The sequence below is a fragment of the Amphiprion ocellaris genome, chromosome 7, assembly GCF_022539595.1.
Source record: "Amphiprion ocellaris isolate individual 3 ecotype Okinawa chromosome 7, ASM2253959v1, whole genome shotgun sequence".
In the NCBI taxonomy this organism is placed as follows: Eukaryota; Metazoa; Chordata; class Actinopteri; family Pomacentridae; genus Amphiprion; species Amphiprion ocellaris.
In genome coordinates, this window is record NC_072772.1 from 11,087,280 (window position 1) to 11,102,065 (window position 14,786).

Below are 14,786 nucleotides of genomic sequence, written 5' to 3' on the forward strand. Positions count from 1 at the left end.
GTAAGGCGTTTTTTTGGGCCAAAATTCATGATGATTTTTTTTTTCAAAGAAAACCTTTCTGGAATGTTTTTCACGCCCTCCTTTACATTATTTCATCATATGGCACGTTTTTACAACATGTTTGAAAAATCGCATTTTTTTCGACATAGTATAGTAAGGCGTTTTTTTTTTGCGCCAAAATTCATCACGATATTTTTTTTTTCAAAGAAAACCTTTCTGGAGTGTTTTTCATGCCCTCCTTTACATTATTTCATCATATGGCACGTTTTTAAAATTTTTTCAAAAATCGCATTTTTTTTTCGACAGTATAGTAAGGCGTTTTTTTTTGCGCCAAAATTCAGGATGATTTCTTTTCAAAGAAAACCGTTCTGCAGTGTTTTTCACGCCCTCCTTTACATTATTTCATCATATGGCACGTTTTTACAACATGTTTGTAAAATCGCATTTTTTTTCGACATAGTATAGTAAGGCGTTTTTTTTGCGCCAAAATTCATGATGATTTTTATTTCAAAGAAAACCTTTCTGGAGTGTTTTTCACGCCCTCCTTTACATTATTTCATCATATGGCACGCTTTTAAAATTTTTTCAAAAATCGCATTTTTTTTCGACATAGTATAGTAAGGCGTTTTTTTTTTGCGCCAAAATTCAGGATGATTTTTTTTTCAAAGAAAACCGTTCTGCAGTGTTTTTCACGCCCTCCTTTACATTATTTCATCATATGGCACGTTTTTACAACATGTTTGAAAAATAGCATTTTTTTTCGACCTAGTATAGTAAGGCGTTTTTTTTCACGCCAAAATTCATGATGATTTTTTTTTCAAAGAAAACCTTTCTGGAGTGTTTTTCACGCCCTCCTTTACATTATTTCATCATATGGCACATTTTTACAACATGTTTGAAAAATAGCATTTTTTTTTAGACATAGTATAGTAAGGCGTTTTTTTTCGAGCCAAAATTCATGATGATTTTTTTTTTCAAAGAAAACCTTTCTGGAGTGTTTTTCACGCCCTCCTTTACATTTTTTCATCATATGGCACGTTTTTACAACATGTTTGAAAAATCGCATTTTTTTTCGACATAGTATAGTAAGGCATTTTTTTTTGCGCCAAAATTCATGATGATTTTTTTTTCAAAGAAAACCTTTCTGGAGTGTTTTTCATGGCCTCCTTTACATTATTTCATCATATGGCACGTTTTTGGTCCACCAATGTCACAGTATAGCATTTTGCTCTTAAAAACATCATAGTATAGCATGTCGCTCTTAAAATGTCATAGTATAGCATGTCGCTCAAAAAACATCATAGTATAGCATGTCGTTCAAAAAACGTCATAGTATAACATGTCGCTCACAAAACGTATAGCATTTCGCTCAAAAGCGTCATAGTATAGCGCGTTGCTCAAAAAATGTCATAGTGTAACATGTCGCTCACAAAACGTCATAGTATAGCGTGTTGCTCAAAAAACATCATAGTATAGCGTGTCGCTCAAAAAACATCATAGTATAGCATGTCGCTCAAAAAAGTCATAGTATAGCATGTCGCTCTAAAAACGTCATAGTATAGCATGTCGTCCAAAAAACATCATAGTATAGCATGTCGTTCAAAAAACGTCATAGTATAGCATGTCGCTCTAAAAACATCATAGTATAGCATGTCGCTCTAAAAACATCATAGTATAGCCTTTAGTCCACAAAACGTTGTTATGTCCTGGCTGTCTGAAGTAGGTGAGGAGCAACACAAAAACAGTCCAAACGCTGGTTTCCAGAGGGTTAGACGAGTATTTCTTTGAAAGCGTAAGGTTACAACAACACAACATGTCAGGGGGTTAAAAACAAATGGGTGTTCGTAAAATAAAAATACATAAACAAAACTAAAACTGAACTTCACGTTGACATTGATGGGCATTCCAACCAGGAACAAAGTAAAAGATAATCAATACAGAAAAAAACTCTTCCTGTTCACCTCTTCAAGCCCAAAAACACACCACAGTAGCATCCTAAACTAAAACTACCAATGGGTTCCCTGTTTTCCTTTCTGAACAATTCAAAGGTCCCTCTCTGTCTCCCCACACATCCACCAACCACTGGAACACATCTCCAAAGTTCTGCCGGGCCAGCTCAGCTTCCCCTCAGAAGAAGTGCTGCCACCTGCCAGATGAAGGAGCCTTTTGAGAGGCAGCTGGCATCGTGATTGGACTGTACTTTGGTCTGTTCCAATCCAGCTTCAGCTCCAGACGGCAGGCAGGACGAGTCAACGGAGGCCGGGTGGACGAAGGCATGCAGCTGAGTACAATCCAGAAAACAGAGGAGGAGTGCAAACAGAGTAGCATGGCATGTCTCTTAGAAAACATCATAGTATAGCCTTTGGTATGAAAAAATGCCATCATGTACATCGTATATTGTACAAATAACAAGTCAAAGGAAAGAATTGTAGTAATTGTGGGCTGACTGATTTACTGATCATCAGTATTTTATTTTTTTTACTGATTTACTGTAATAAATAAATTTAAAAATGGCGCTACTTTGGCTCTGAACCTTTATCTACCTGTGGTCGCTCTGTCTTCTGGAGTGATTTGGTTGGTTATACGTCACGGATAAAACTCCTTTAACTTAACATCTGTAAACAAAACAAAAATGTATCAACAAAGTTTTCTGTTAGAGGTTGTGTTCTTTGAAGTTTAACTCCAAGATTTTAAATACTTTCATTTACTGCAAATGAATATCTACTCCAAATGTCCCACTAATAATCATTATCAGCCTTAAAAACCCACAAAACACCCCTTTATACTCGACCACACTTAGTACAGTCCGGTTCCCCCTTCTATAAATCTGCTTGGAATCGTCCACTTCCTGTTTGTCAAAGTGGCCTTCTGCCTGGACAGGTTTTGTTGGAGCTCATGCAACAAACATTTTGGGTAACTGTACTTTAATATGGATGGATGACACTGAATTAGAGTCTGTTTTCATGAGACTGAGTTAAGATGTGTAGCTCTGTCATTAAATACGAAATTATTTCTCAGAATTCACAGAGAAAAGTCTGAAATGTTTGCTAGGTTAGCGTCCCACATGTTCTTTGGCTCAGCTAAAGCTAACTCTCTCCAACTTCTGGATCTCTTGAGTTGCTTGTTGTTAAAATTGCTGTAGGTGCTGAAGCTCAAAGTCTGAGATGTTTGTTCAAAATAAGCTCATTCTCAAGTCTGATCTGAACTGTCCTCATTTGTTTGAACTTTCCCTAAACTTAGGAGTTAATGACAGAGCAGCACATCCAGACTCAGTCTCATTTTTGTAGAGATTAAACTTCAGTGTCATTCACTGATGTTAAAGTGCAGTTCTTCAAATGTTTGTTGCACATGCTCCCGACCAAACCAATCCAGGTGGGAGACGATGTGAAGAGAAAGCTCCAGAGGATGAATATCACACATTTACGTTGGAAATAAATGTCCTTTAATTTGACATTGTCATGCAGGAGTTGGATTTCCCTTTAATGATGTTCAAATCTTTGTTGAGTGTTTTGTTGTTGGTTTCTACATGTTTTTTGACACTCGGCCCCAAAGATTAAAACCTTTTACGGCTCACAAGCTGCAACAGTCCACACGTTATCAACTATCTTTCTGACTAAACTAAGATAAAAAGTGAAAAACTGTCTGATTCCTGCATCATGAATGTAAATCTTTTTGGTTTTTATGACAGTAAACTGAATATATTTGTGTTTGACATTTTATAAACCAAAACAATAAATGAATTACTGGAGAAAACAATCAACAGATTAATGGACAAAGAAAATGTGTTTTCCAACATTACAAGATACATACAATTTTAGTTCAATTTTATTTGTATAACGCCAATTACAGGTCAAATTGTCTCAAGACGCTTTATTTTTATATTTTTTTTGTCATATTTAAAATATGACAAAGTAAGAAATTTAAACCTCTTGACTAATCCAATTTATTATTTGGTTTTTAAGAGACTAATCGACAACTAAAATAACTTTCTCTACTAAAACTAATAAACATGAGGTCAAATAGAAGGAACTGTTTTAAATACTACAGTCCCACGACGACAAGAATAAAGTTTGTCAACAAAAACTAAATCTGCTGGTGGATTCCATTATAGTCCTAATAAATGATAATAAAGTGTGATACTAAAGGTTTGTTGTGCTAAAAATCTCAAAGATATCAAGTTGAACATCTGGATGGAGGTTGATAAAAGTTGACCTCCCTTCATTTCTCTGGAGCCGACTCCATGGATTTTATGGATGGTGGTTAAAGACCAACTCTTCTCGTGGTCTTCCTTCTAGTCGCTGTAGAAAGTCAGTCCATCCTGGCCGACTTCAACACCTCTTCATGACAACTTGTTCTGCCTCCAACCTCGCGGAAACTCAAGAAACTCGGGAAAACCTGTCGAGACTCGAAGAACTCGTGGAGACTCGAAAAACTCGTCGGGCGGGGGAAGGTGTGGTGGGTGGTGGGGGAAGGTGGGGGAGTAGAGGGGGGAGGCCGCCACCCACCTCCCCGCCTACTCTCCGCCCTGACTCCACCCAGACTCCGCCTTAGCTCCACCCATGTGGTCACTTGGAAACTACGATGCCAAAGGGACGACGAAATTATTTCTTTTCATCTGATCTGTAGCTCAGTGAGTTAAGGATTCGCCTATGGAGCTGCAGGTCGCTGGTTCAAGACCAGACACTTCTTAAATTTTATCAAAATCCTGACAAAGACAAAGAAAGAAAATTGCCAGTGGTGGGTCTTGAACCTGCGACCCTCCGCTTCGGAGTCTGTCTTCTTATCTCCTGAGCTACTCGCTCAGATACTAATTCTTCTTTTTTTTGCGCATTTATCATCTATTTTTCCTCGTTTTCGAGTTTTTTTTTTTTCCCCGAGTCTCGTCGCGACCGTTTTTCTCAGGAGGCTGGACTTCAGTCTTTGTGCTGGAGGGTTGAACCCTCAGTTCCAAGACTTTCAAAGCCTCGAGACCTCCCGAGTCCTCAGTACCTGAGCTTTCAGACAGTCTGAGGGCTGAATTTCCTAAGTCCCACAGTAGTTCTCTGTTAGATTTAACTTTCAGACAGCCCAAGGACTGATATCTTCTAAGTTCCTGAGTAGATCTCTGTTAGTTTGAACCTTTCCACAGTCTGAGGACTGATATCTTCTAAGTTCCTGAGTAGTTCTTTGTTAGTTTGAACCTTTCGACAGTCTGAGGACTGAAATTTTAAAAGTTTCTCAGTACTTCTCTGTTAGTTTGAACTTTCTGGTTAACAGAAGCCTTAAAACTTGTGACCATGAGTCTTGATTTCACATTTAGACCATCCATCTGAGTTCTTCTCAGACCTTCACCTGTGGGTTTTTTAGAAATCCTGAACAAACTTTGATTCTTTTCACTGAAAAGTAAAGTTTGTGGAGATCAGAAGGTAACATTAGTTTGATCAAATCCTTCAACTACTAGTAGACTTTCTCTGGAAAGCAGTTTTCTGAAATGAGTTCTTCGTAAATCTATCCACAATCAAACCAAGAACATAGAAAGAGGAAATGTTTGAAGAACAACTTGTTTTCATTTCAGACTAGAAAACACTTTCAGACTTTTATCTGTTTTTGCTCTTTTTGATCATTTTATTGTTTCTTCTGTTTAATTTGATATTGTAAAGTCCAACTGGTGTCTTTTCAAATGTTTTGTCTTTAGTTTGATTCTTCTTAAATGTTTAGTTTTGCTCTTTTCTCACCTTTTATTTTTTTCTAATGTCTGATTTGATTTCCAAATGTTTTGTCTTTTTAATGTTTGTTTTTTCAAATGTTCTATCGGCTTGTTTGAAAAATTTCCTTTTCTTTCCCAGTGTTTAATTTTTCAATTAAATCTTTAAGGTTTTTCTTTTTAAATGTTTTACCACCTTTTAATGTTTAATTTTCTTTTTAAATGCTTCATTGTATTTTCTGTTTAATTCCTATTTAAAGTTTTATTGTCTTTAAGATTAAATTTTCTAATTAAACATTAATTTTTGAACTAACTGTTTTGTCTTTTTAAAGGTTTAATAATCTAATTAAATGTTTTGTATTTTTTTTAAATGTTTAATATTCTTCTTGTTTAAAAGTGTTTTTTAAATGTTTAATTATGTAAAATATTTTATCTGTAATTTTGAATATTTGTATTTTAAAAATTTTGTTTAATTTCATAATTGCATGTATTGTATCTTGTTTAATTATCTAATTCAATATTTTGTCTGTTTAATATAATGTAATTGTATTTAATGTTTAACTATATTAAACAGACAAAATATTGAATTAGATAATTAAACAAGATACAATACATGCAATTATGAAATGACACAAAATTTTTAAAATACAAATGTTCAAAATTACAGACAAAATATTTTACATAATTAAACATTTAAAAAATACATTTAATAATAAAACTTTTAAAATGTTTTTTGTATTAAATTTTTTTCCCTTTGATTTAATTGCTTTTTGTTACGTAGTTTATTTCTTTAATCTTCTTTTTCTGTCAAGATTTTAACCCCAACCTTCAAAATGAAATAAACCCTTAAATCACAATGAAAATACTTCTGTTGTCACAATCATGAGTTAGTCAATTATTCAGTTTATCAATTCAACTTTATTTGTTTAGCACCTTCCACACAGATGACAAAACTAAACAAGCAAAGAGAAAAAAAAACTATGCCAAAACTATGATTAAAACTCAAAAACATTAAAAAAAAAAAAAAAAAGATTTAACATGGTAATAAAATATGTTGTGTCCAGGGGATGGAGGGAGTTTATTGAAGTCTTCTTGGGCTCACATGGTAAATCATTTAAAATATAAACTTGATATTCAGTCTAAGGAAACTGCAGAGCGACAGAAGAAGCAACAATATCTCCCGTTTTCTCCTTTAATGAGTCGACTCTTCTTGTGCTTTCAGACCAAAGAACTACAGATTCTTCACAACCTGCTCAAACTCTTGGTACAGGACCTCACCACACGGGTCAAGAAGGTTTCTGTCTCATTTCTACTCTGAACCTCACCTTCTCCTGCTCAAACTGCTGATAAATGTTTCTGCTGCTCTAAAGTCTGGTCTCCAGAACTTCCTAAAAACTCTCAAAGTCTCTTCTGCTGCAGGTTGCTTTGTAGAACTGTTGCAGAAAACCTCACTAAACCACATGGAGGGGCCTCAAGATAGTCGTGCAAATGAAACTGTACAAAAACCAAACTAGCACAACCCAAACGTTAAAGTCTCCTGCAGCCTACCAGAGAACCTCTGAGAACAGAGAATCAGGACAGGAACTCTTACCTTCTGGACAATCAACGCTGGTTCACAAACAAGAATACAGAATGTGTCTGACCAAAAACCTCTACAGACTCACTACAGCCAAGCTAAAGACACAACTCAGCTGCAACAAATCCACTAATTACTGCACACATTAGCACCATGTGCTAACTGTGGCTAAAGAACCACATTTACCAAGACAACTATCCAGTACAAAGCCCTAAAACACACCAAGAAACACATTAAAGATGATTTTACTGCTGGAAGCTGCAAGCCAACGCCTAAAAAACTAACTAAAGCAACAGAGCTAAACCCGTTTCAGTGGTGGAGAGAAGCAGAGGAAATGTTTTACTGCAGCCAAATAAAGCAGGAAGACACTGAGCTGCTCAGGTGTTCCTGATAACACCAAGCAGCCACCTGGACAGCCAATAGGAACACAGCCACCTGGACAGCCAATAGGAACACAGCTTACTGGAAGTCCAGAGGGTTGGGTTAGTGAAGGAAATTTAATTTAAAGTTGAAGCAGAAAGTTAACAAAGAAAGTTGAAAACCACCTTCTGATACCTGAAATCTCTGAGTTTTCACACAAAGAACACCTGGACATGTCAAACTGGTTCCATAGTAGAACCATCATTGTAAAAACGTCATAGTATGGTGTGTTGCTCAAAAAACATTACGACCCGGCTGTCTAGGGTCACTGATGAGCAACACAAAAACAGGACAAACGCTGGTTTCCAGGGGGTTAGGAGGCTATTTATTTGAAAGAGTAAGTTTACAACAACATCCTTAAATGTAGACTAAAAGAAGGTTTGGAAGAAAATTCCACCTAAAATCCTCCAATGTAGACCTAAAAGGTGAGTTTATTGGTATATTCCACCTAAAATTCACTACTGTAGACCTTGGAGGTTGGTCTGATGGTATATTCCACCCAACATCCTTTAACATAAACTTAAAAAGTTCGTTCAAAGGAATATTCCACCTAAAATACCAAGAAGTCAGTGTAAAGGAAATGTAGACCTAAAAGGATTGTTTAAAGGAATATTTAAACAATTATTTTCATTATTCAATAATCTGTTATTAGTCAGACCCCTGACAAACTTATTTTCATCAGTTTTTTTTTAGTGGAAGTCACAAATAAAGGAGCGCTTGGTTTTTCCTGGCGTTAGTGAGTCCAAAGCTGCTGTTTCAACACAGACACGTTCACATGCATCCACAAACCTCTCAGCACTCAAACACCCACAGACAGGAGGCCGGCTGGACCGAGGCTCGGCGGCGTCCTCAGACCCACGAGTCGGGGAGTCTGTGAACTTGTTGGTCTGGTTTGAAGGCCTCCGTGTGGTCCAGTAGAAGTCCACGTAGTCGGTGTTGGCTTTGAACCGCAGCGACTGGCCTCCATCAGGTGGACCGGCTCGTCCTCGTAGGACTCCTCCTGTAGCCTTGAGGGAACCACAGGAACATTCAGTAGCTGTTGGAGTTCTTCCTGTCAGGCTCGTGGTAGAATGGCTCTGAAGAATCTTGTACTTGTCTTATCTGGAACAATCTAACAGCCTAAACTGTTAACAGCGATGTAAAGAAGCAAACACACAGGCATAGATTAGGACTCAAACTAGATTTATTTTAGAAAACAAATCAACTTAGAGGCATTTGTTCACACATGTGGCTGAATAGGAGGCCGTCCAATCAGATTTGAGGTCTTCACTCTGTAGGTTGTTTGTTGGGTGAGACTCTTGGACCTCCATCAGCTGACATGGATGTTTGATGGTCTTCTTCTCTAGTGCCAGATGATTCATTCATGAATTCAGCAGCTACAGACTGAAATGAAGCTCATGCTGCCGTTACTGAATTCCTGTTCCAGATCAAATGTGCAGAGCTCACCTTGAATGCAGCCATCTGCTGTCTAATAGTTTTTCTCATTGTAGTCTTCAATAAAGTCTTTTTCCTCATGTCAGGATGTGGTGAGACTCTTTCTCAGTCTCTGCAGACGTCCCTCATTGTGCATCTCCAGAGAAGAAACAGAAAAACTGGTCACTGCTTCAGCATCACAAACGCTCTCCAGCATTGAGAGTGTTTTAGGAATTCATTCATTGTGTTGTGAACTTTGAAGGAGCAGAAACTTTACAGCAGCCAAAGATATGAGCTCCAATTCTGGATGTTTTAGGAAATGAAGTTCATCAAATGAACACTTGATTTTTGCTGATAACTATCATTAAATTACTGAAGAAATCCAACATAAAAACCTGTAAACTCTCAGGCAGCTTTTGTTAAAGTTTGTCTATAATTCTATCATCATGTTCTGGAACCAGGACTCTGCAGAAGTTCCTTCAATCAGATACTTGTGTGTTTCTATTTCAGGCCTCAGGTTTGAACGTACAGCAGAGGATTAGAAAGGAGTGATTTTAATATTTAAATCAGTCCAGTAAATGTTTGGAGTAAAGATAATTAAAATTTTGATTTAGATAGATTTGTGTCAAATAATATTGTAGAGTCTCACTTAAATATATCCAAATGAGTTCAGTGTATTTACATTTTATAGAATATTTGATTTCTTAATCTCAATACTGTAGGGTCTGACCCTAAATATTATAATGTCAATTTAAATAATATTTTAGTGCAGAGTCATAAACTTTAATCAGCTAAACTTGCATAATAAATATCACTGTACAATCTTAACCTGAACATTCATATTATTGAGGTAAATTTACATAAATCATGATATTCTTAACTGGAATATTTCTAACATTAATCTTTTTGTATTGTGCTGATAAACAACAATAACCCGACTTTCAGATAATATTTGTTGTCTGCGATTGTGAGAATAAATTCCTCCACAGTCTAGAACTTTCCCTGCAGCTGTAGAAATAAATAAAAATAAAATTGTTAATTTCCACATTATGCACCTTTATTTATTCTTAATATCTCAGACTGAATGGTAGCTGTCAGTAAAAACAAACTCATCTGCTGGACTGCATTTCCCAAAATGGAAACATGGACTGAATTTAACACTCATGTATCCATGGCAACGCAAAAGTTTCTGCTTCTTACCAAAGTTCACAACACAAGTAAAGATTTTAATGTAAAACTTCAGGGATGACTGCTGACCATAAGTATTCTGATAAATATTTCATGATCAATATCAGGACAGATGTTACAATTCCAGCTGTTGCATTAGACTGCAGTTATTCACAGAGAAATTAAAACATCACATTCCTCATGAAAACTAGATGGGACTTTTATTAAATAAAGTGTTGGTGAATAAACAGTGTAAAAAGTGCAAAGCAGCTCCATTAAATCAGGAGATGTGAGACTTCCACAGCATGGATCACCATCTGCTGTGTTGATTCATAGCTGAATGTCAGAATGAACTGAGCTAGAAAAGCTGCTTTGAGCTGCAACATTACGGTCTGACAATCCAACACCATCACAGTTTTCATCTGGTTGTTTTGCTTCAACATGCTGTGAAGTTCAGTTTTTACCTGAATCAATACAGAGATTCTATTTCCAACCAAGACTGGAATAAAAATTAGAATGTTATGAGGTTATTAATGCAACTAGATCCTTTCAGATGGAAGGATTTACTTCTAAGTTCTAATTCAAGTTTCAGTTGGAGCACATTGCATTCACAAAGAAAAACAGCGAAACCTTCATAGCAACATTTAATAAACCTAAAGCTTCCCTGTTGGCTCATTGGTGGAGTTTGTTACTGAGCATCTGAACCTTAAATCCAGTGAGACGACCATCTTCAGTCGAGGCCAGTCAGAGAACTTCAAGACCTTCCATCAGCTGGACCAGATGTGGCATCATCTCCCTCTGAACATCTGGATGACAAGAGAAAAGACAGAAATCAAACACAGATCACACAAATACAATTTATTCACTTTCATCATTTTATAAAAGTAGCATGAACTTTATTAAAACTTGACAACATCAGTAATGAAAGTAAATGTTTTTATCTCGTGTTGAAGCTAAATTTAAAGTCAATTTTAATGACAGTTTATCCTGAGAGGAGTGAGAATGGAGCTTTTCTATCCTTTTTAGAATATTCCCTCAAAATATTCTGTTTATTATTGGCTTTAGAAGCATTTTTCTTTACTTATTTATTTTTAGATACCTCAGACTGATACACTTTGCTGGTTTGCAGATAATTTCATGTACAATGACAATAAAGATCTTCTATTCTAACATATTTTGCTAAAACAAGAACTGCAAACCTTCTCAACCATCTCTCAGTCTGCAAAATTCCAACTGCAACCAAGAATTATCTGATGTAGTTATTATTATAATCTTTACTGAACCAGCCCTGGAATTAATAAAAATCTGTATATGGATATGATTTTCTCTGATGAGACCGCTATGGAAGCCATAGTAATTATTAACTATCCTTTGAAGAGAAAGATTAGGTCTTCTTCAGGTGGATAAAAACATGCTCTCCATTAAAAACAAAAAACTGCATACAATAAAGTAAATCTCTTCTGCACTGCACACATACTACACTTCTGTATAACTCTGGATGTCAGAGTAAAGGCAGACAGATCCACCGATCAGCCACAACATTCTGACCACTGACAGCTGAAGAGAACAACATCCATCATCTTGTTCTAATGCAACGTTCTGCTGGGAAACCTTGACATTCATGTGGATGTTTGACATGTACCACCACCTAAACACTGCAGGACAAACAACCCCCTAGTCTCCATGGCAACAGCAGTCCTTGATGCCAGCTGTCACCCTCAGCAGGAAGAACTAAAACTGCTCAGGAGTGGTCCGAGGAACACGACAGAGCTAAGCTGTTCACCTGGGTTCCACACTCCCCACATACAGATCTGATTGAGCATCTGTGGGATGGTCCAGGATCAGCCTGGTCTAGGTAGGACCCGCCCTGCAACCCACAGGATCCACAGAATCCACAGAACATCCCCAGAGGTTCTGATGAACCACTGGGTCAGAGGAGTTTTAGCAGCATAAAGGGACCAACACAGTATTAGTCAGGTGGTCATAATGTTATACTGTTATATTGTCATGCTGATTATATGATCAGTAAATGTTACCATCAATTATAACATCCACATTGATCAGGAAAAAAAACAAACCATCAGTTCATTCAGAAACTGTGGGGTTAAACCTAAAAACACAGACCTCAACAGCAGTTTGTTTCAAAGCAGAACACCAGCTGGTTTTCACTAAAGAAGTTTTCAGAGCAACAATTAAATGACAGTTTTGTTCTCATTAAGTTCAGAGTCAGCCAAAATAATGTACACACATCAGGAAAATAAAAACTTTTATAAATATTTCATTTGTATAAGTACTTCTACACATAGATACCTCTTTCTAAGTTTGATCAAATCACGATAACTCTGTGTCCTGTTGTACGATGTTTTCCCAACAGATGGCGCTACCCTCATGAATGGAGCATCAACAAGTGACGTCTACAACACAACAGAAATGTCTGGAAACCAGTGGCCACCACTTTGAGCACCTCTTGTAATTGTAGAGCCCAAAGATAACTTTTATTAATCTCGTGACGTCTGAATAAATTTGGTATTGAAATATTTATGCAAGTTTTTCTTTTCCTGATGTGTGTAAACATTATTTTGGCTGACTCTGTATAATGGGTTTCTGACAGGTCACCAGGCAACATCTTTTTATAATAATGACAAACATACCTGCATTCTACAGGAGTGATTTTCCTCATGTGCAGGTAAAGATGTGTGAGGAGCTTAGAGATGACAGGAGCAGGAGTCATCCTCACTAATTCAGCTTCCACCTAGAAACAGAAAGACCACAAACAAACACACTGATATACTCTCAAACGTTCAACCTCACAGCCTCAAAATATCTGTTTAGGAAGTGTTGTGTTCCTAAATTCTGCTGAAAGCATTGACAGACATTCTCTTACAAGGTTGTGTAAAAAGCAGCCTGTCCTCTGAGCTACTGAGAAATCTTCCTGAACAAAGTTTCTACGTGTAAATCAGCTCAACAAAAACTAAAGCCTCAGTCAGAGATAACAGGTATCGCAAATTATAAACAACTTTCTTTGTTAACTCAGACTTTCTGCTTCAACCTCACATAAAAACGGGAGTTTAACTCATCAAGTGACTGAAAATGAACGGCTTGTGCAGTTCTAGATCCAAAAGTAGGATGTTTCATCTCATGTTTTACTACAAATACATACAGTAATGAAGAAAATACAATGGCTGGTTGTTAGTTTATTCACTATTAATGTCATTTTATATACTGGATTGAACTTGAGCAGTGGAAGAGAGAAGGAATTTAATGAAATTATGGAGATTCAGAGAGGTGATGTTGCACAATGTTAAATTAAGCACGGTTTAATTCAAACCAGCTGAATGTTAAACTTCAGTGCAGCTCAACAGGTTTCAGTTAACCTTAAAGTAAAATAACTTTTTTAAAAGCTAAAATACACAGCAGAGAAATACAGGTTGAGAAGGTCATTCTAATAATGAGGACAGCTGCAGCAGCAACTAACACAGTTGTTCAGCTGTAAGTTAGCCACCTGTGTTTATTAGCCCGCTAGCTAACTTAGCAGCTTAGCTAGCTAACGCGTCCGGACCAACTGCTCAAACACGACAAAACACAACTCTTCACAAGTCGCCGACTTAACGTACAACAAAACAACGCTACAGGTTAGAAGTATTTATCTTCTTACCGTGTTTTACTCCAAAAACAAGATCAACAGCAGCCAGAGATGCTACCAGACGTGCCGACCATGGATATATAGAAGACTTGAAACGCTAGCGCGCTGTCTTCTATATTATCTATGGTCTGACCAATCACTGCTCTCTGGCTCCGCCCTCTGAGAATCTTGTTGTCGTTTGGCTCCACACTTACTGATGACCACTTCCGGTCTCAGAAAATGAAAAAACGGAAATTTTTTCGTTTCTGTCTCTTACTGATTTTACTTTCTTGTTATTCTAAATATAAAATGAAAATCAAAGCATTTTTTAAAAAAATCGCATATCCCTTTTTGATCATGAAAATGAAAAACGCCTTGTATTTCAATTTTAATTTTAGTATTTTAAAACGAAAATCAAATAACCACTCGTTTTTTTTTTTCAATACCCGTTTCAGAACGGAAAATCCAATTACCAGATCCGTACACGGACCGTACCTAATAGTTTTTGCTTTTAACTTTGGGGTAGAGTTTCCTTTCCTCAAAGTCAGGGAGACTCTTAAGAATGTTGTTTTCATATTTAAGTGCAGCTGATACTGAGCTGACAGACACGCCTTTTCTCTCTGCACCTGACCCACTCCCTCAATGTGCTCCACTATGTTTTCAATGCGCTGAGGAACGCTCGGCCGACTCACCAGAGGTCTTCCCCTCCGGTCATAAAGGCCACTTTATTCAGCTGTACATCTGTGACCCAGCCTGTGGAAATGTCACACTCGGGCTGTTTGTGCTCTTCCTGGCGCGAGGGACACATGCACCGCTCAGTTACACCCTCCTACCCACAGATGCCAGTAAAAGGATGACCGGGCCCCACTAATACATGCTAATGCATTCAGAGTGTTGTATTTCCT

General features: G+C 37.1%; 2 long non-coding RNA genes across 3 annotated transcripts in view; one reads left to right on the top strand and one right to left on the bottom strand.

Annotated features, from left to right (window-relative positions):
* The window catches only part of LOC129349271 (uncharacterized), a 13,873-nt gene extending 9,584 nt beyond the window's left edge, over nucleotides 1–4,289 (top strand). The window contains exon 3 of the long non-coding RNA XR_008602209.1: nucleotides 2,049–4,289. This is a non-coding gene — a long non-coding RNA (uncharacterized LOC129349271). The remainder of the gene's footprint in view (nucleotides 1–2,048) is intronic.
* A 4,555-nt stretch (nucleotides 4,290–8,844) lies between these two features.
* On the bottom strand, nucleotides 8,845–14,029 carry LOC129349233 (uncharacterized). Of its 2 annotated transcripts, none has more exons than XR_008602155.1 (4): nucleotides 13,915–14,029; nucleotides 12,911–13,011; nucleotides 9,126–11,065; nucleotides 8,845–9,021 (listed from the first exon to the last, which is right to left on the bottom strand). It is a non-coding gene; the product is annotated as an uncharacterized LOC129349233 (long non-coding RNA). The 2 variants fall into 2 exon arrangements; XR_008602156.1 differs by having other exon boundaries at nucleotides 8,845–9,062.
* Between the last annotated feature and the right edge of the window lie 757 nt (nucleotides 14,030–14,786).